The following is a 19,201-nucleotide window of genomic DNA, read 5'->3' as shown; positions in this document are numbered from 1 at the left end:
GGGCCCATAGGACAAGAGACTGCCAAGGGAGATGGGGGAAGGTATGTGGGGAGGGGAGAGATTTTAGACAGGCTGCATGGAGGAGGTGTCACAAACGAGGCTCATGTAACTAGAGGGGGTCTGCTTGTCGTCCTGTTCTTTAAGAACAGTGTGAGCCTGGGGTGAGGCTGGAGACGTAGAGATTGCCTTCAGATTCTTCCTTGGTGGCGTGGCGGCAGCGGGAGCTTCCAGAAGATGGGGAGTAGAGCTCACGATGTCTTCTGCCTTCTCACCTTCAGGTGGGGCTGCCCCCTCACAAGGCCAAAAAAGTGGCGTGAAGAGAAGGAGGGAATTTGCCAGCTTTAGGTGCCAGCCTCTGTAATGTGAAATTATATGTTTCTGATGATTAAACATGTTAATACTAATCTCTGAAAACTTAGAGGCTTTTCATATCTCATTGCCAACTTGCCTTTAGAACTTATATCAATGGGACTTCATGAAAGTTCTTTTTTTCTTAAGTTTATTTATTTTTAGAGAGAGAGAAAGAGAGAGAGAGTGAGAACATGTGCACATGCTCTAGCAGGGGAGGGGCAGAGAGAGAGGAGAGAGAGAATCCTGAGCAGGCTCTGCATTGTCAGCACAGAGCCCGATGTGGGGCTTGAACCCACAAACTGTGAGATCATGACCTGAGCTTAAGTGGGATGCTTAACTGACTAAGCCACCCAGGCGCCCTAAAAGTTCTTTTTTTAAATCCTTTTACAAACACCATGTTTTAACATTTTAGGATATCTTTGCCATTTTGATAGTTTAAGAATGGTAATTTGTTGGGGTACCTGGGTGACTCAAGTCAGTTGAGCGTCCAACTGTTGATTTCAGCTCAGGTCATGGTCCCAGGGTTGTGGGATTGAGCCTTGCATCTGGCTCCACGCGGAATGTGGAGCCTGCTTGAGATTCTCTCTCTCCCCCTGCCCTTCTACCCTGCTCACGTTCTCTCTTTCTCTCAAATAAAAAGGGTAATTTGTTTTGATTTGTTTCTTCAACTATCAAAGTGAGGTTGAACATTGGCTATTTGAATTTCTCTCTTTATGAATTAGTTTTTTTCATGGGCTTTCAGATAGTTAGACACTGTATTTTTAGGGTTCACATTACCTTATTCATTGGCTTTCTCTATCTAAATTTGCCCTCACTGGTTGTGATAGTTTTAGTGCTTTGTCTTTTTTATTTTTGAGAGCGAGCGAGTGAGCATGGGGGAAGGGCAGAGAGAGAGGGAGACACAGTATTGGAAGCAGGCTCCAGGCTCTGAGCTGTCAGCGCAGAGCCCGACACAGGGCTTGAAACTCATGAACCATGAGATCACCACCTGAGCTGAAGTTGGATGCTTAACTGACTGAGCCACCCAGGTACCCCCTTTTTTTTTTTTTTTTTTCTTTTAAAGTAGATTTCATCTAGTAATGGTGGGGCTGAAGTTACCAGGTAAAAATTCTCATTTACCTTCATGCTTCTTTCCTTCTCATTTTCTAACATGTTTTAAAATTATTTTCAGCTTTATGATCATAAAATTACAGATTTATGCTGAAGGTGTATTTTTACTACTATAACTTTCCAAAGGAGTTTATCAATGCAGAATTTCCACTTTACTGAAACTGTATATTTCAGATAAGTTTTTAAATGGAAAAATGACTTGCCTACCAAAAAATACATGAATATAAGTGCAAGCTTGATGTGTAATGACCACTCACATTGAGTGCTAGAACATATCCAGGCCCAGAGAGGCTCCGCTCATGATCTCTCACAGTCATGGTTACCCTCCCCTCCAAATGTAAACACTATCCTGACCGTCCAATACTGTAGGTTAGTTTTGATGGTTTTAGATATTTGATATAAATGGGACTCATAATGTGTATTACTTTGTATCTTTTGTGATCTGTACATTTCCTAATATCATGGCACTTGGGGGATTTTTCTTGTTGTATTGTTATTGATTTCTAGCTTAATTTTACTATGATCAGAGAATATACTTTGTGATTTTAAACCTTTGAAATTGATGAGACTTTTTATCAGCTGCAAGTTTTCATAAATGTTCCATGTGCATTTGACTGTAACTCAGATTCAGTAGTTCCTGTGTGCAGTTGATTAGGACAAAGGTTTAGTTATTTTTCTCAAATATTTTATAACCTACTGATTTGTTTTTCCACTTTTCCTATTAGTTATTAAGATTGATTAAAACCTCCTGTGATTTTGTACTTACCTGGTTTTTGTTTTCATTCTGCTAGTCCTGCTTTATATATGTAGAGGGTTATGTTTAAGTGCATATAGATTTAGGGTTATTTTATATTCTTACTAGATTGAGCCTTTTATGAAATAACCTTCTGTTCTCCATATTTTTTTGCCTTAAAGTTTACTTTGATGTTACTATAGCTGCAATAGCTTTTTTGTGGTTGGTAATTATTTTGAGTAATGGCACATAATTTTCGATTCTTTTGCTTTCAAGCCTTTTTGTTTATATATAGGGTGTATCTCTTGTAAGCAACATATGGTTTTGTGGTTTTTAAAATTAACCATTGTATTATTTAATGGGATTATATTTTCAGTTGGGTTGGATTATTTTTAATCTGTGATTAGTTTAGATACTCTTGTATTTGGGTATAAATCTAACATATTCTTTATGTCTTTTTATATTTTTTCACACATTTCTTCCTTTCTTAAATGGATTAATTATTTCTTTTTACCTTCTGTTATAGCTTGTTTTTTTTTTTTTTAAAGATTCAGTTCTTTAATTTTTAAAAAATTTTTTTAATTTATTAATTTTTTTTTTTTAATTTTTTTTTTTTCAACATTTTTAATTTTTATTTTTGGGACAGAGAGAGACAGAGCATGAACGGGGGAGGGGCAGAGAGAGAGGAAGACACAGAATCGGAAACAGGCTCCAGGCTCCGAGCCATCAGCCCAGAGCCTGACGCGGGGCTCGAACTCACGGACCGCGAGATCGTGACCTGGCTGAAGTCGGACGCTTAACCGACTGCGCCACCCAGGCGCCCGAAAAATTTTTTTTTTTTTAAATGTTTATTTATTTTTGAAGGAGAGAGAGACAGAGTGCAAGCAGGGGAGGGGCAGAGAAGGAGGGAGACACAGAATCCAAAGCAGGCTCCAGGCTCTAAGCTGTCAGCACAGAGCCAGCGGATGTGGGGCTCAAACACACAAACCGTGAGATCATGACCTGAGCCGAAGTTGGACACTTAACCGACTGGGCCATCCAGGTGCCCCTGTTATGGCTTGTTTTGTATGCATTATTTTAGGGGTATTTGGGTGGCTCAGTTAGTTGAGCGTCTGACTTTGGCTCAGGTCATGATCTCACGGTTCGTGGTTTTGAGCCCCTCATTGGGCTCTGCGCTGACAGCTTGGAGCCTGGAGCCTGCTTCAGATCCTGTATCTCCCTCTCTCTCTGCCCCTCCCCTGCTCATGCTCTGTCTCCCTTTCTCAAAAATAAACAAACATTAAAAACAAGTGTATACATTATTTTAGTGTATATTTTACAGATTACAAAATACATCCTTGACTTTAATTAAATTCTAATAAGAGTACTAAAGTACTAAATAAAGAAGTATACTTTTAGTGCTTCCCAGATAACGCAAGGACCCTAGAGCCTTTACGCTCTCTATACTCTTCATTGCTACTGAAATCATAATTGAAATTACAATTAAGTTGTGGTACTTAAATAAAAAACAACCATCTCTGTACTATCTATCCTCTAGCCTTTCTGCTGGTTTCTTTAATTTTATAAATATTTGAAGCCTCATAGGACCTTCATTTAGATTTATAATGGATATTTAACCTTTCTGTTGCTTTTCATTTCTTTTTGTATTTCTGTGATCCATTTGTGGTAATATTCCTTCTGTGTGGAAAAACTCCCTTCAGTATTTCTTTAGTATAGGTTTCTCTTTTTGTTTGAAATACCTTTATTTCACCTTTTTGAAGGATGTTTTTGCTTGTTACACAATTCTAGCGTGGCAGTTATTTTCTTAGAGCAATCTAGAAATGTTATTGTAGGGGTGCCTGGCTGGCTCAGTTGGTGGAGCATGCGACTCTTCGTCTCAGGGTCATGAGTTTTAGCCCCACGTGGCACAGATAGCTTACATTAAAAAAAAAAGTCCTTGTATTTTAGCTTCCATTATTTCTGTTAGAAACTCATTAGCAACTCATTGTTGCTCCTTGGATGGAGTAGTATATTCTTCCTACTACTTTAAAAATTTTTATTATGTTTTTTTACGATTTTTCCAGGCACGGCTCTTTGTATTTATCTTGCTTAGTATTCCTAGCACTTCTGAAATCTTTGGATTTAGATTCCTTTTATTGTCAGTTTGGGCAAAGTCTTGGTTATTATTTCTTCAGGTGTTGCTTCTACCCATTCATTTTTTCCTCTTATTCTGGGGCTTGTGTGTTAGATCTTTTCACTCTCTTCCATTTGTTTTTTGTATTCTTTAAAAAGAGTATTTTCTATTCTTTTCTCTTGGGGTGTTTTATTATCATTATTATCTTTTGATGTTCTTCAGGTCTTTCTTGTTTGTTATTAAATCCATTTCAGGGGGCACCTGGGTGGCTCAGTTGGTTAAGAGTCCAACTCTTGGTTTTGGCTCAGGTCATGATCTCACAGTTCGTGGGTTTGAGCCCCACACTGGGCTCTGTGCTGTCCACACAGAGTCTGCTTGGGATTCCTCTCTCTCTCTCTCTCTCTCTCTCTCTCTCTCTCTCTCTCTCTCCCTCCCTCCCTCCCTCCCTCCCTCCCTCTCTCTCCCTCCCTCCCTCTCTCTCCCTCTGCCCCTCCCTTGCTTTCTCTGTCTCTCTCTCAAAAATAAATAAACGAACTTAAAAAAATCCATTTCAGTTCTTTTGTCTTTCAGCTTGAGAATTTTCATTTGATTTTTTAAAGAAGATTTCTAGTTGCCTGCCACAGTCCCTATATTAAGCATATTTATGTTAAAGTCTATGTCTGAAAACTCAAATATCTGGTTCTTTTATGGGTCTTCTTCTATTGTCTGGTCTTTCTGTTGGCTTTTGTTCCTTTAGTCTTTTTTTCTTGCATGCCTGTTAATTTTGGTTGACAAATATCGTTGGAAACTGTCAAGATAATTTTATGCTCAGGTGATGCTGTCTTCCCTTAGAGAGCATTTACTTTTGCTTCTAGTTAGGTAAGCAGGGTAGCAGCAGATTATCTTAAATCCAGTTTGTGATAGAGCTGATTTGAATGTGGGCTTTACTTCTTCCATTGGCTGGTCTCTTTGCACTCCTTATGGGATACTCCTTCAGAAGTCTCCTCTGTAAGTTTGAGGTATTCGTTCTCTATTGGGCTCTGAATTTGTGTTTTTCCCACCAGTCCTATGGTATTACCAGAAGCTCTGTTTAGCCTCTCAGCCTCTTCCACTTATGAGTGAATCTGCAGTTGTCACTAGTTTAATTTTTTCTGCATCTTGTCGCTCAGTGGTATTTATAGGTGTTTGCATTAAGATCACCGATTATAAAACGTGACATACCATTTACTTGAAGGATGATGTATTTACCAAAGGGAGTAATGTTTGGTCTTTGTCATCATTTATGAAATTTGTTGTTTAGGTCTTCTTATGATCCTGTTTTTAATTTACCTGATCTTCCATAGACTGATGAAGAATTACTCTATTTCAGGACAATTATATTTGTCATTTTATTCTTATATTTGCAACATGTTTCACCTTCATCATTTTTGAAGCTCTTTAAAAAAAAAAAGCACGTGGATGTTAATACCACCATTACTGAGTAGCCATTTGTCAATAAGGTACCGTCTTGTTCACACTGAATAGTTCTTACCACTCACTGTAGTCTGATGCTAACATTGCCATCTTTTTTTGTTCAGAATTTAATAATGCGTACTTCCCTCTCCCACCCTCACTTCTAGCTTCAGTTTTTCCTTGTTATTTTAGATTGTAATTCTTGTTAGCAGTATGTTGTTAGAAGTCGTTTTACTTCAGTCTGGAGCTCTTTGCCTGTAATAGTGAACTTTAGACATTTTCTACTTGTCAGGATTTGTGCACTTCGGACTCATGTGTTTGGTGGCTGAGTGTTGTGCTTTCTTGATTGGATGCTTCCTTGGTACCTCTCTTCTGTTTGGCATTTTTGTGAGTGGTGTGTGCACTGTTGATATTTGTTAATGATTTGAGTTTAAAAATTCCTTTAAAAAATACATTTATAATTCACAGATTTTCTTATGCTGTATCTGCTTATAGCCAGCCCAATTGGTGATGTCCTTTTCTGGTCAACCTTTGTAACTGACAGGGTGTTTAGTCACATAGAACACGCTTCTCAGTGCTTTCTTTCACCAACTGTTGTTTGTATTACACTAATGAAAATGAGAAGGCACCAAAGAACAAAGAAAAATAATGTAGAATGTTCTGCTTTCCACAAAGGAAACAAAATATGGTGTTTTTTTTTTTTTTTAAATTTTTTTTTTTAACGTTTTATTTATTTTTGAGACAGGGAGAGACAGAGCATGAACAGGGGAGGGGCAGAGAGAGAGGGAGACACAGAATCTGAAACAGGCTCCAGGTTCTGAGCAGTAAGCACAGAGCCCGACGCGGGGCTCGAACTCATGGACAGTGAGATCGTGACCTGAGCCGAAGTCGGACGCCTAACCGCTTAACCGACTGAGCCACCCAGGCGCCCCCCCTTTTTTTTTTTTTTTTTTTAATTAGATAATTCCAACGACATCATGTTTTCTGATCCTGGTGTTGGAGGGGAGGCATCTGAAGCTAGCCTTGCTGTTGTCGTTATCGTCGAGGATATCTGTACATTTCTGCTTGAAATCTTGTGGGATTCTTTTTCTCTTCTGTGCTGTTGGATTTTGCTTACTAGTTTGTCTGGTGTATAGTAAATCTTCAGTCTTCCAGACTTGCTTTTGGTTTTCCAACTTTCACAAAGATCTTTTTTTCCTTTTATTTTCTGTATAGTTCTGGTTCATGTGCTTTGTCTTGTTCTTTGGGAACTTTGTTGTTTGCTCATTTATTGGTTCAGAATATGTCTATTGAGGGCCTGCCCAGGGCAGAGCACCATTCTCAGTGGTGGAGTTTCATTGGTGAGCAGAAAAGAGGGGCTCTTCGTCAACCTCGTGTCCTCCTGGGGCCTCAGGGCAGCACGCAGGAAGAGGTGACAGCTAGCTGAAACAGGTGGTAGGGAAGGAAGGCTGCATAGTGAGGACCCCCCCCCCCCCCCCCCACTGGTACTGGGGTAGAGTTGGGGGACTGCCCCTGAAGAGGTGATATTTTCCTTGAGATGTGAAGACTGGTTAGTGGTAAATCAGCCGAAGGAAGTGTGTGCAGGTGTGTGTGCCTGTAGGCACGCTAGAATGGGGCAGGTCAGGGGCCCAGTGCATGCAAAGGCCTCGTGATGGAGGACACGGCACAGCCTGTGTGAAGAAGCAGAAGAAGGGCTGTGTGGCTGCTGAGGCCTGAGGGGGAGAGAGAGACCAGGGGGAGGGCTCCAGGCTTCATCCTTCACCAGGTAATACCATTGAATCGTTCCGTTTGGTGAATTTCCCAGACTTGCAGTGTGAGAATGTTATACTCTGGTTGCAATGTGGAGGGTGACCTGGAGGAGGAAGGGAGAGGGCAGAGGGTATGTAGGAGGCGGTGGGAGACCACCTGCTGCTGGTTCTGAGTGGAGGGGGACGGAGGGCGGTCACTGGACAGGTGGTGCCGTCGGCACAACCCTGTGGAGGCGGATGAAGGTGTCAGGTTTTGTCCAGGAGGGTTCTGTATCTCCGTGTCTGTCGAGTTCTCCTGCATTATTTAAATTTGTTGACTTTCCCAGATTCTATTTAGGAAAGTTTTAATTTTGTTTCCTATTGCCTTTCCTTATGATTTTTACCCCATCCAGCATAGCTTTCATGTTCTTTTTACCTTGTTTTTGTCTCCAGGCCAATTCTCATTTGATAGAGAGGTTTTTTTGGTTTTTTTTTTTTTTTTTTTTTTTTAATTTTTTTTTTTTTTCAACGTTTTTTTTATTTATTTTTGGGACAGAGAGAGACAGAGCATGAACGGGGGAGGGGCAGAGAGAGAGGGAGACACAGAATCGGAAACAGGCTCCAGGCTCCGAGCCATCAGCCCAGAGCCTGACGCGGGGCTCGAACTCACAGACTGCGAGATCGTGACCTGGCTGAAGTCGGACGCTTAACCGACTGCGCCACCCAGGCGCCCCCTTGGTTTTTTTTTTAAATTAATTTCTTTATTTTGAGAGAAAGCACAAGTTGGGGAGGAGGGAGAGGGAGAGCGAGAGAATCTTAAGCAGGCTCCACGCTTAGCGCGGAGCCCGATGTGGGGCTCAATTTCACGACCCGGAGATCATGACATGAGCTAAAATCAAGACGCTTAACTGACTGAGCCACCCGGGCACCCAGATAGAGATTCTAAAAATTCTTTCTGTTTAATGTCATTTTCTGCTTCGGGAAAGATTTTCCATTTTCTCTTGGGCTTCCAAATGTTTTCATTGATTTGGATTTCCCCCTTGCCTGATCTCTTTATCTTTGAGTTTTCGGTGGTGATTTTGTCTTCCAGTCCCACACTGGCTTCTTTTATGACTTTCCCGGAGCGGCATAGAGCTGTAGAGTGTGCGAGGAGGAGCAGGGCCATCAGAGTTTAGTGCTCTTACTTATTTTGCCAAGTCAGTGTTTTCATCATTTAAAGCTTTGTCCTATTTTAATAAAGATTCGATGAAATGTCATCACCTCCTTTAATGTTACTTGAAGTGTCAAAATGCAGCAAAAACAAGTCCAAGTAGTGGGGCGTGGCGCAGCTCCATTCCCCCTGCCCGCCCCCCGTCCCCGACCCTGAGAGCCCCTCCTCTGAGTCCATTTGGGTCTGCTTGTCACAGGGCTGTAGCATCTCCTGCGTGAGAGCAAGGGTTTAGTTTTGCTCACTGCTGTACCTGAGAGCCCCCACACAGTACTGCTTGAAGGGTGACTTGATTGCCACTGACTCCAGGATGACTTGGGCCCCGCCCCGTTCCTCTGGCTGATCTCACCAGCAGAACGCTTCCAGTGCGCACTCCGGGCGGCAGGGCAGGTCTGCCCTCACGTGGTGTGTGGTCCCGTGGGCGCAGCGGGCCGGGGAGGAACCAGCTCGGGGCTGCGGTGGGGGGCAGGTGTCAGGGGCGAGAGTCTTGGAGGCCTGAGGCTGAGAGGGAGCCCTGGCCAGCAATGCGAGTGTCCGGGGGTGGAAGTGGTTCCCGCCAGAGAGGGCAGAGCGTGTGAGGGCGGCGAGATGGGCAGAGGTCAGAGGTGAAGTGCTTTCCACGCCGTGCGGAGTTTGGACTTTTTTGTCATGGGTACTGGGAAGCCGTTAAGGTTTTGAAAGCCGGGGTTGGTGACTGTTTTTGTTACAAGTCTGGCTGCTGCCGAAGACGAGGTCTTGCAGGAAGAGGAGGTCAGCATGGATGTCAGAGGTCGGACGGGTGGCCTTGCTGTGGCCCAGTGGGACGTGTGGAAGCCTCGATGGAGCTACTGTGGAGAGGAGGGGCCGGATGGAGAGCAGGGTTGCAGGCGCTTTGGCTAGGCACTTCTCGTTGGTACCATGCTGTTCCTTGTCTTGCATGACTTGGGAATTCAGTAGGGTGGTGAGGAAAAATGGGATTTTGAGCAGTTGGTAATTGCTGCTTTCCCAGAAAGCAGCTCTGCACGAGGCCCCACGGTACATGTGTGCAGGGCCAGACTCAGGTGGCTGTGGATGCCCTCCCTTTACTAGGGGTGCATCACTGACCCCTCCAGTTCTGGAAATTTCACCTCAGAGGCTGACTTCATGGTTGCTGGTGTCAGAGGCTCTGTCCCTTTTGAGGGAGGTAGAATGAGCTGAGGTGAATTTAGTGAAGGTTTTCTAAGCTAAGTAGGACCGAGGGACTCGTCATTGGAGGGTGACACAGATGCTGCTGATGGACAGCGGGAAGCAGGTTGAGGGCTGACTGCAGGCGGGTGCAGGCCGAGTACTGGCCCGTGTCCCTTGGATGGCAGGGAACCCAGGGCCCACGGGGATTGTGAGGCATTTGCACCCGCATTGCCTGGGAGAGGACGGTGGCTCTCTGGAAGTTCATTCCGCACTCTGGAGCCCTTTACCTCTGTCGGGGAGGTCATCTGCTGTCCCAGCATCACGAGCTTGAGGCCTGACCCCCCGCCTCGAACCTCTTGGGCTGTGGTGCTGGTGTTGGACGATACCTTGGCCCTGGGACCAGCAGCCAGCTCTGGTCTTGTCCAGGTGCACGTCCCGTTCCCCAGGCTGGTGGGTGGGGGTGCCCACGGCACCCTCCCTCGGTGGGGCTCTGGGTCCCCCCCAACAGCCAGAGGGCGGGGACGGAAGCTGCCGTCAGCAGGGACCGAGAAAGCCAGCGCTGTGGGGGAACAGGAGCCCAAGGAAAGGACGGTGCTTTATAAGTTACGCAGCTTGTGTGTTAGGGACTCAGGCTGTAACAGGTTTGGATACCCTTTACTTCATTTTTGGGGAAAATGATGTGCTATGTGGTGTTCCGTGTTCTGGTTTTCCCAGAGGAATCAGGGACTCTGTCTTTGAATGTCTGGGATCTGTATTTCCTCAAGTGTAGGAACCTAGACAGTAGAACTAGGTTATATTCTTTTTTTCACTGCTGAAAGTACCCAGCGTGGGACCTTGTGCAGAAGCAGCAGGGCTCAGACACAAGGACTGGGAAGCCAGGTCATGAATCTCAGCTCACTAGCTGAGTGGCCCTGGGTAAGTCACTGAACAACTCTGAGCCTCAGCTTCCTCATCTGAGAAATGGGATAATAATAGCACATACTTACGGGGTCGCTGTGAGGATTGAATGAGCTGATAAAATGTACACATGACTTAAGTGTTGGCTGTTGTTAACATTATGATTATAGGCACTCGCTGCCTATCTGTTCAGTGGGTAGTTGAAAGCGGTATGATACCCTTTGGTACTTAACTAGACCTTTTTCTTTTAGTTTGAGTCACTTACATTTCTTAAGTGAAATGTTTCATACTTTCTCTGTTTGCTGAATAATAGCTTCTAATTAAAATCACGGTGGATTATTCTAGACTTCACTGGACCTAAAAGCAGTCGGGCTGTTTTACTCTTATCCCTGGGGTCCTGGCAGCAACCGCACTTGAGTTGGACCTTGAAGAGGAAAGACAAGTTTGACTGGAATATGCCTGAAATATAAAACCATTAAAAAGAGTCACATTCTGCCCATTTCTAAAAGCAGTGTAAATCATCAAGGGCCACCTCAGTTCTTACCTCCTCCAGTCCATGGGACGTGGCGCTCCCCAGCTGTCCCAGCCTCTCGCCTCGCCACGGACCTGCTCCAGCTGACCTGCTTTTTGTAGGGAACCGGTACCCTGTGCACAGGTCACCCTGGTCTTGGTGGGGCTCCTCAGTATGGGGGCCCTTTGCTGAAGTTCCCTCTACAGACCTGTCCATTCCTCAAAGGAAGGGTGACAACTGTCTCTTCTGGGAGGTCTTCCTGTTCATGCCATGGTCAGAAGGTAACATGTTGCCACCTTCTGCTTACTCAGGGCAGCAGTTCCCAAACTTGGGTGTGCCTGAGCACCCTTTGGGAAAAAAATATTGGCACCATCCCCAGAGGTTCTGATGCCGATTTGTAAGGGGGTGACTTTTCGGTGCTTTCCATGATTTTGCAGTGCAGCCACGTTTGGGACTCACACTCTTGTGATGCCAGATGCGCACAGGCTCCTTAGTAATCTGTGCACTAGGTCACACTTTCTTAGGTCTTGACTTGAGGCCAGGGCTTCTCTTTGAAGCTCGCTGTTCCCCGTGCAGGATGCACATGGGCTCTGTGCCGGCGAGCGTGAGCTAGGAAGGAGGCTTTGTTGCTTCTTTCTCTTCAGAGAGGAGATTGAATGGTTCGTTCATCGCAGTGGACTATGCTGTGGGTTGCTGTTACCCTCTTACAAATGCCCTTCGTACCGGGCCAAGAGCTTGCTGGGAGCTGTGCGTCTTTGGATTCTGATGAGCAGCCATGGGTTGGGCCCGGCTCCTTTTTCTGTGTGTGTGTGTGAGTGTGAGTGTGTGTGTGTGTGTGTGTGTGTGTGTGCGCACGCTCATGTATGTATGTCCATGTGTGTGTCTGTGTGTCTCTGGGTGGTGTCCATTTGTGTGTGTGTGTGTGTGTGTGTGTGTGTGTGTGTGAAAACTTCTTATCTACCCCTGGAGAGCCCAGCAACAATTTGACAACACTACGGCTGTACCTTGGCATTCTGATTTCTGAAAACAAACAGAAACCAATTGGAAAAGATGCAGGTTTTGGACAGACTTGTTTTTCCTTCTTTCAAGCATCCAGCGTGGAGGTACTCTCTCTGCCCAGTGCCTGAGGGCAGACGGACATGGATAAACATGTCCCCTGCACTCAGGGACTTCTCACAGCCTGTTAGACGTGAAAAGAAGTGATTATAGTGTCCCGTGACAGGTGTAACAGCAGAAGGGGCAGAACACAGCGCGAGCGTGGGGCAGATCTCTGTGGGCCCGGGGGCTGGACTGGCCACTGAGAAGGGGCGAGTGAGTGGGCTGGGGGGCGGGCCCCAGGAGCGTCCCGGGACTGGAGCCCGTGCAGGCAGCTTACCCCCTTATTGTGCAGAGTGCTTACATCACAATAATGGTTCTAGAGGAGATTTAAAGTGAGGGGAGGAAAGGTCACGGTTCAGCAGCTCTTCTCTTTCTCCGAGTCCCTTCAGGCTTATGCCGGGGGGCGTATGCTGCTTTTCCCATGTTATACGCAGAGCAGTATGTGTGTAACTTTACATTTTCATCGTAAGCCCTTCCACATCATGGGTCTATAACGATCACTTGTGTAGGTGGAGACATTTCACCTGTAGATGTGGCAAAGTTGAGCATTTAAATTCTATTTCCTCACTCTGTAGCACTGGGGGCTCAGAATGTGTTCAGGTGTTCGTGCAGATGCTATGGCTAGAACAAGCATCGTAGGCCGCAGGAGGGACGTTTGGGAAAATGAGTGTGGCCTCCCTCGCAGAGCAGCCCCTGTGCTGAGCCCCCTGCCCGAGAGAGGGCGCAGTTCTCCTTGAGAGGGCAGCCTTCGCTCTGTCTTGTGTCCTTTTTGTTGCCTGATCTATCTGATTCGGGCTTGGTTCTGGTTTACAGCTTCCTCGGCTTCTGTCTACCTCATTTCAGATGGATCCTGGTTGGGGCTGCACTGTGTCCTGATTCCCCAGAATCTCTGGTGAGCGTGTCACGTGCCTGTGATAAAGGAAGAGAGGCGAGGCTGGGTTGATGATGAGGAAGCGGGCAGATCAGGGGACCTGGGCGGAAGCGACGAGCTGAGCTGGCTGAGGAAGAAGCGAGAGCAGAAGGGTGGGCTGGAGCAGGGCAGAGGATGAGTGAGCGCACGCTGGCATGAGGGGCAGGGGTGTGAGAGGGAGCGGAGGGGGCACGGGCAGAGGGCTGGAAGCGAGACGCCAGTGCCTGTTGGCGTCATGTGAGAACAGAGTAAAGGGAAGGAGAAGGCCCTACTAAATAAATTTAAATTTATTTTTAAATTTCAGGAAAATGGATTGGCCAGATAATGGGGATGGACAATAAAGAGGGTTTTCAGTATGAACTGGATGAGAATTAGGTGTAGGATATTCGTGCTTAGAGGGCCACTTCTGCATCATGCCATATATAATACTGCATGCATAAAAGGGAGTTTATATTGAATTCCCAGTATTTAATGTTTAGAAAATCATAGAGATGTGTTTGTTAGAAAAGGATTTGGCTGCACTGTTAGTGTCCTGGGGCTGCCAGGACAGACTAGAACGACAGAGATTTATTCTGTCACCCTTCTAGAGGTCAGAAATCCAACATGGAGGTGTGGCGGGACTGTGCCTCCTCCCGAGGCCTAGGGGAGACTCCACGCCAGCCCCTCCCAGCCCCTGGCTCTCCTGGGCTTGTGGCCACATCCCTCCAGTCTCTGCCTGTCTCCACATGGCTGTCCCCTGCTTCCTGATTCCTCTCTCGTCGGTTTTCAGAACACTTGTCACTGATTTAGGGCCCGGTCAGATAACCTAGGATGATTTCATCTCTGGATCCTTAATTACATTTGCAAAGATCCTTATTCTAAATAAGCTGATGTTCACAGGTTCCAGGGGATAGAATGTGCACATATCATTTTGGAGGCCATCATTCATCCTTCTTCATCTGCTTATAAGAAAAAATGCCAAAATAAGAATGATGTGAACATGTAAAGTTTTATTCCATGCGAAAGAAGGCAGTCCTTGGTCAGTATGGCAGTTCCACAGAGTCATCTGGGTCCTTCCAGAATTTGGTTCTCCTAGCTCAAGATCAGTGCCAGAGTGCCAGTCCCCCTTTATCTCTCTCTCTCTCTCTCTCTCTCTCTCTCTCTCTCTTTTAAAGTTTATTTATTTTGAGAGAGAGAGAGAGAGAGAACGAGCGGAGGAGGGGCAAAGAGGGGGGGTGTTCAGAGAATCCCAAGTGGGCTCCCTGCCGACAGCCCGCTGTGGGGCTAGAGCCCACGACCTGTGAGGTCACGACCTGTGAGATCACGACCTGAGCAGAACTCAGATGCCTGACTGAGTTACCCAGGCACCCCTCGTATCTCCTTTCGAGAGAGAAGAGAGAGGGAAGAGAGAAGAAAGTGTGTTGCCTGGTAGCAGCTTTTAACTTACGTTCAGATTCCTGCAAGGGGTCTGTGGACATGACTATATTTTATTAAGATTGGTTTCCATCGCAGTCCTAAGTGTTTCAATTTTTGTATTGAGACACGTTCTGAGAAGGGGTCCATAGGCTTCACCAGACTGTCGCAAGGGGTCCGTGGCACAAAAAAGATGCGCCATATTTGAGTGTAATTTCCTATAAATTGGGAATTGTATTCTCATGTGGGATATACGTGTTTAGAGGACTGCTTCTGCAGAATGCCATATTGAAATCTCACGTGGCTTCCCCAAAGTATCGTGGTGCGCCTCTGCCCGGTCGTGTTTCCACACCGCACGGCTTGCTGGTATGGGGATTGATCCAGCAGGCTTTGCTCCTAGTGTCATCCTAATGGTTGCCCTGAAATGACCGTGTGAGGATAACCGCGCCCTGCAAAGAGAGGAGTAATTTGTCATGTCTGTATTTGCGACTTCCTTTTCCCCAAGTAATATTGTTGAGTAGGCCCTACGCACGATGTGGGGCTTGAACTCATGACCCTGAGGTCAAGACTCACATGTGCTACTGACTGAGCCAGCCAGGTACCCTGTTATTGTTGAAATATTTAATGGTATGCAGAGGTTTTATGAAGTCTGTTATAAAGGTGGTGGTCTTCTTTGTTAGCTGTGTGACTCCATTTTCTCATCTGTGAAATGGGGATAGCCTCTCCTAGGTCACTGGGTTGGCAGAAAAGTGTCCTCTGAGGGTTTCCCGATTTCTATCTCCACTGGCACTCATCAGTGATAGTAAGAAGGTAATAGGGTTCAACTTGCACACTTGGCAGTTTTTCCGATACACAGGAATTTTAGATGGAGTCCAGAGAGTGTTAAAAAATAGCATCTGCTGCTGAAGAGTAGGTATTGGGAGAGTTATTATCCTTAGAATTATCAAGCAGTAACTACTAAAAACAGGAGAAATGAAAGGTTCCTGTTTTTAGTAGTTATTGCCTAATAACTTCAAGTAAGAAAGAAGCTATGCAATGATTTTAAGTAATATTTTTAGTGGTTTTAAATCTCGTCTGTTAGGCATTCATGTTTGTTGAATGAATGACCGTTCCCTAGTAGAACTGCACAGGGTGGAACCCTGGACCTGACTTTCTCAGCTGTTTCCAGTCGACGTCAGCCTGTGGGGTGATCAGGGCTGCTCCTTTGCCGAGGAGCCATGACCTTTATCCAGATTTCAACATCAGTTTTCCTTCTCAGCTTGTTTGGAGTTCGGATATTTCCTGGGCAAAACCCCTACGCCAGTCACTTTGGCTTGGAGAGAGGAAAAGCTATATATATAGTTGGCAAATTTCCTTCATGGAAAAACTCTTCCCAATTTCTGTGACTGCAGGCCTGGAGCTGGGGTGGGGCAGGTCGTTCTCGTGGGTTGAGGGTGTCCCATGTGTCCTCTTAAGCTAGAAGACGTGCCAGATGGGAAGCCCCACGTATTTAGGACAGCAGCGCCTGCCACCTGGGCTCCCTGCCACGAGCAAGCCCACCCTGGTTCCTGCTCAAGCACAGGGCTCCAGGAGAGCTGACCTCACGTCCTGGCTGTGCCAGCTGTCGGCTGTGGGAGCTGCGCTTCTCAACACCTGTCGCTTTGTCCTCCCATTGTCATAGTACTCACGTATGCTGGTGGGGCAAGTGCCCGGCACATAGTAGGTGCTTAGCGAATTAAAGGCTGTGATTGTTAAAACACCCTTTGGGCGGTGGAATGGGACCGAGTGAGCAGCTGCAGGAGGAAGTGAATCCAGCAAATCCTCTGCTTCATAAGCCACTCTGTGTTCTCAGAGTCAAGAAGCAGGAAGAAGCAGGCGTTGGGCCAAATTGGTAGCGTGTGTTTGCTAAGTGTGGGGTTTTGCTGTAGGCAGCGCCTGCCTCTGGAGCCTCAGAGCCAGGTGCTCCACGGCAGGGGTTCAGACTCAGGTCTTACAGTTGTTCCAAGCAGGCAGAGGGAGGGGACACTGTTTCCTGACAACCTTGTGGTGAGTGCTGGGGCCAGTGGTGGTCTCTTAGGTGTATTTAGAGGTGGGGGTGAAGGAGGACTCTCACTGGTTTGGGCCGTGTGGTGTTGTCCAGGAGGGGTTGCGTTTGTGAAATGTAAGCCATTTTCAGAGAGAGAGAGAGAGAGAGAGAGAGAGTGTGTGTGTGTGTGTGTGAGAGAGAGAGAGAGAGAGAGAGAGAGAGAGAGAGAGTTGTTGATGCTTCTAATTGTTCTTATTTACAAGTGATAGAGGAAACAACCAGAATGGACAGTTGAGAGACTGTAGTTTGACTCTAGTACATTTAGTTTTTCGGGAAGACAAACACTGGAGAAGGTATGTGGATGTGCGTGAGTTTTTTCTTAGGGTGTCTAGGAAAGTAATAATTTCAGTCATCCTTTACCCAGTATTCTTTGGTACATGTGCCAGGAATATGATTGAGTCAAGTCCTGTTGTTTTTTTTTTTTTTCCCTTGAAAGTTAGGAAAATGGAATCATTCTGTAGGATATTATATTTTTTCTTAGAAAAACCCCTACTTTTCTGTCCCAGGATAACCTGGTATTTCAGGGCAGGTAGAGTAGTGAATAGGATCCTTTTATTTCCTTGAAACGACTTGTTATCAAATTAAGATAATTCCCTGCTCTGTGGTGGGGAGGCTTTGGTTTATTGACTCAATAATCCCTCCCTCTCCACAGCTGAAGCACCTGCTTTGAAATGTAAACTCAAGAATGAAACACATGATCCCCAACCCCCACCCCCAACCCCCGGCTTTTCTTTTTTTTAGTCAGGAGGAGGACTGTAGGAACTGCTGTCCCAGTTCTCTGCAGGATGTTCAGCTAAACCTCGAGACTTCAGTCCAGTGTTGAGGTGTTCTCAGAAGTCTGGGAGCACCCCCTGCACAGGGCTGTTCACTGGCTGTCCCTTCTGTACTATTTATATTTACATTTACATTTACATTTACATTTACATTTATGTTTAATTTAGTTTTTAAGTAGGCTCTATGCCCAACCTGGAACTCATGACCCTGAGATCCAGAGTCCTGTGCTCTGCTGACTCAGCCAGCCAGGTGTCCCCTGCTGGACTTGCATTGGAAAAACTGGTTCATGGGGTGCCTGGGTGGCTCAGTCAGTTGAGTGACCCACTTCGGCTTAGGTCATGATTTTGTGGTTTCATGAGTTCCAGCCCCGTATCAGGCTCTGCGCTAAAAGCACGGAGCCTGCTTGGGATTCTCTGTCTGTCTGTCTGTCTGTCTCTCTTCTCTCTCTCTCACTCCCTCTCTCTCTCTCTCCCTCCCCCCTCTGTCTCTGTTCCTTCCTTGCTTGTGCTGTCTCTCTCTCTTTCTCAAAATATACTTAAAACAACAACAGCAACAACCTGGTCGTGTCAGGTGCCCTCTCCACCGTTGCCTGATGGTCCCTGGCTGCCAAAGTCCAGAGATTGTAGATCAGAGTAATTAACACATTTGGGGAGTAGTTAGGAGTGGGTTGGGCCCCACCCCGTCCTTGATGGGGCCGGAGGGACACTGACCTTGAGGCGGGAGCCTTGGCATCTGTCCTGCGCGACACTGAAGACCAGCACCATTTCTGTGACTGCTTTCCCGCTGGCCGTTGCCAGCTCTGGCTGTCTTCTGAGGAGTGAACGTTGCGGTTTGCTTTATGTAACAAGTATCTAATCACACCGAGGGATAGATTGGGTATTTGTTGTTCCCAAAGCCGTAAGCGCTGTTTTGTGCAGGGCACTGCCAGCTCACACACCCTGTTGTAGATGAGATAACACCCGTTAATTATTTTTAGCACTCACTTTGACTTGCACAAATTTCCTGGCTTGGATGATAAAACTATATGGTCACCCCAGTCATTCGGAGAAAGGTTCACCCTGTCCTTTAAAGACTATTCCGGTGCATTAGATGTACTTTTTATAACTTAGTTGAGGTGTCGTTGCGGTACAAGGAGCTGCGCTATTTAAAGTGTAAGGCTTGTTGGGTGTTCACACCCCCGGCCCCACCCCTGTTGAAACGGTCACCAGTCAGGGCAGCAAACATTTCCATCCCCTGAACGGTTCCATCCCCCTGAAGGTTTCCTGGGGATCCATCCTTTGTCTACACCCCTCCGCAGGCAGACATGGGTCTGTTTTCTGTCTTTAAGATTATTTTGTGTTTTTTAAAGAAGTCTATATAAATTGAATAATCCCATGTAAATTGAATTGAATAATAATTCACATAAATTGAAAGTATGTCCCCCTTTTTATGGCATCTTTGGCTCAGTATAATCATTTTGAAATTTTCCACATCGGGTATAACCACAGTTTGTTCTTTTCCCACAATTTGTTGATCCGTGTACGTGTTAGTGGGCATTTGAGCAGTTTCTAGTTCTGAACTATTGCACGTAAATCTGCCATGAACATTTGTATACAAGTCTTTGTGTGGACATGTTTTCTTTTACCTTGGCAGATACCTAGTAGAATTGCCGGGTATTTAGTATACAATAGGTGTACGTTTAACTTTTCAAGGAACCGCTCAACTGTTTTCCAAAGTGCTTGGGCTTTGCGATTCTC

At 45.8% G+C, this 19,201-nt stretch overlaps 1 protein-coding gene and 1 long non-coding RNA gene across 10 annotated transcripts in view; one reads left to right on the top strand and one right to left on the bottom strand.

Annotated features, from left to right (window-relative positions):
- The window catches only part of DGKD (diacylglycerol kinase delta), a 112,616-nt gene that overhangs the window by 31,232 nt on the left and 62,183 nt on the right, over positions 1-19,201 (top strand). Inside the window, exon 1 of one of the 7 annotated variants that reach the window (XM_058700816.1) lies at positions 16,157-16,651. The exons of 5 other annotated variants lie outside the window; for them this stretch is intronic. The gene's annotated coding sequence lies outside the window, so the exon portion shown is untranslated. Of the gene's footprint in view, positions 1-16,156; positions 16,652-16,902; positions 16,985-19,201 lie in introns of those variants that run through there. One more of the 7 variants, XM_058700820.1, reaches the window with a different exon arrangement.
- On the bottom strand, positions 120-18,508 carry LOC131495757 (uncharacterized). Of its 3 annotated transcripts, XR_009254102.1 has the most exons (5): positions 18,176-18,507; positions 14,927-15,075; positions 11,260-13,233; positions 10,981-11,174; positions 120-355 (listed from the first exon to the last, which is right to left on the bottom strand). It is a non-coding gene; the product is annotated as an uncharacterized LOC131495757 (long non-coding RNA). The 3 variants fall into 3 exon arrangements; XR_009254101.1 differs by having other exon boundaries at positions 10,981-13,233; positions 18,176-18,508; XR_009254103.1 differs by lacking the exon at positions 10,981-11,174.

This window comes from Neofelis nebulosa, chromosome 2, assembly GCF_028018385.1.
Source record: "Neofelis nebulosa isolate mNeoNeb1 chromosome 2, mNeoNeb1.pri, whole genome shotgun sequence".
In the NCBI taxonomy this organism is placed as follows: Eukaryota; Metazoa; Chordata; class Mammalia; order Carnivora; family Felidae; genus Neofelis; species Neofelis nebulosa.
This window is presented reverse-complemented; position numbering and strand designations above follow the sequence as displayed.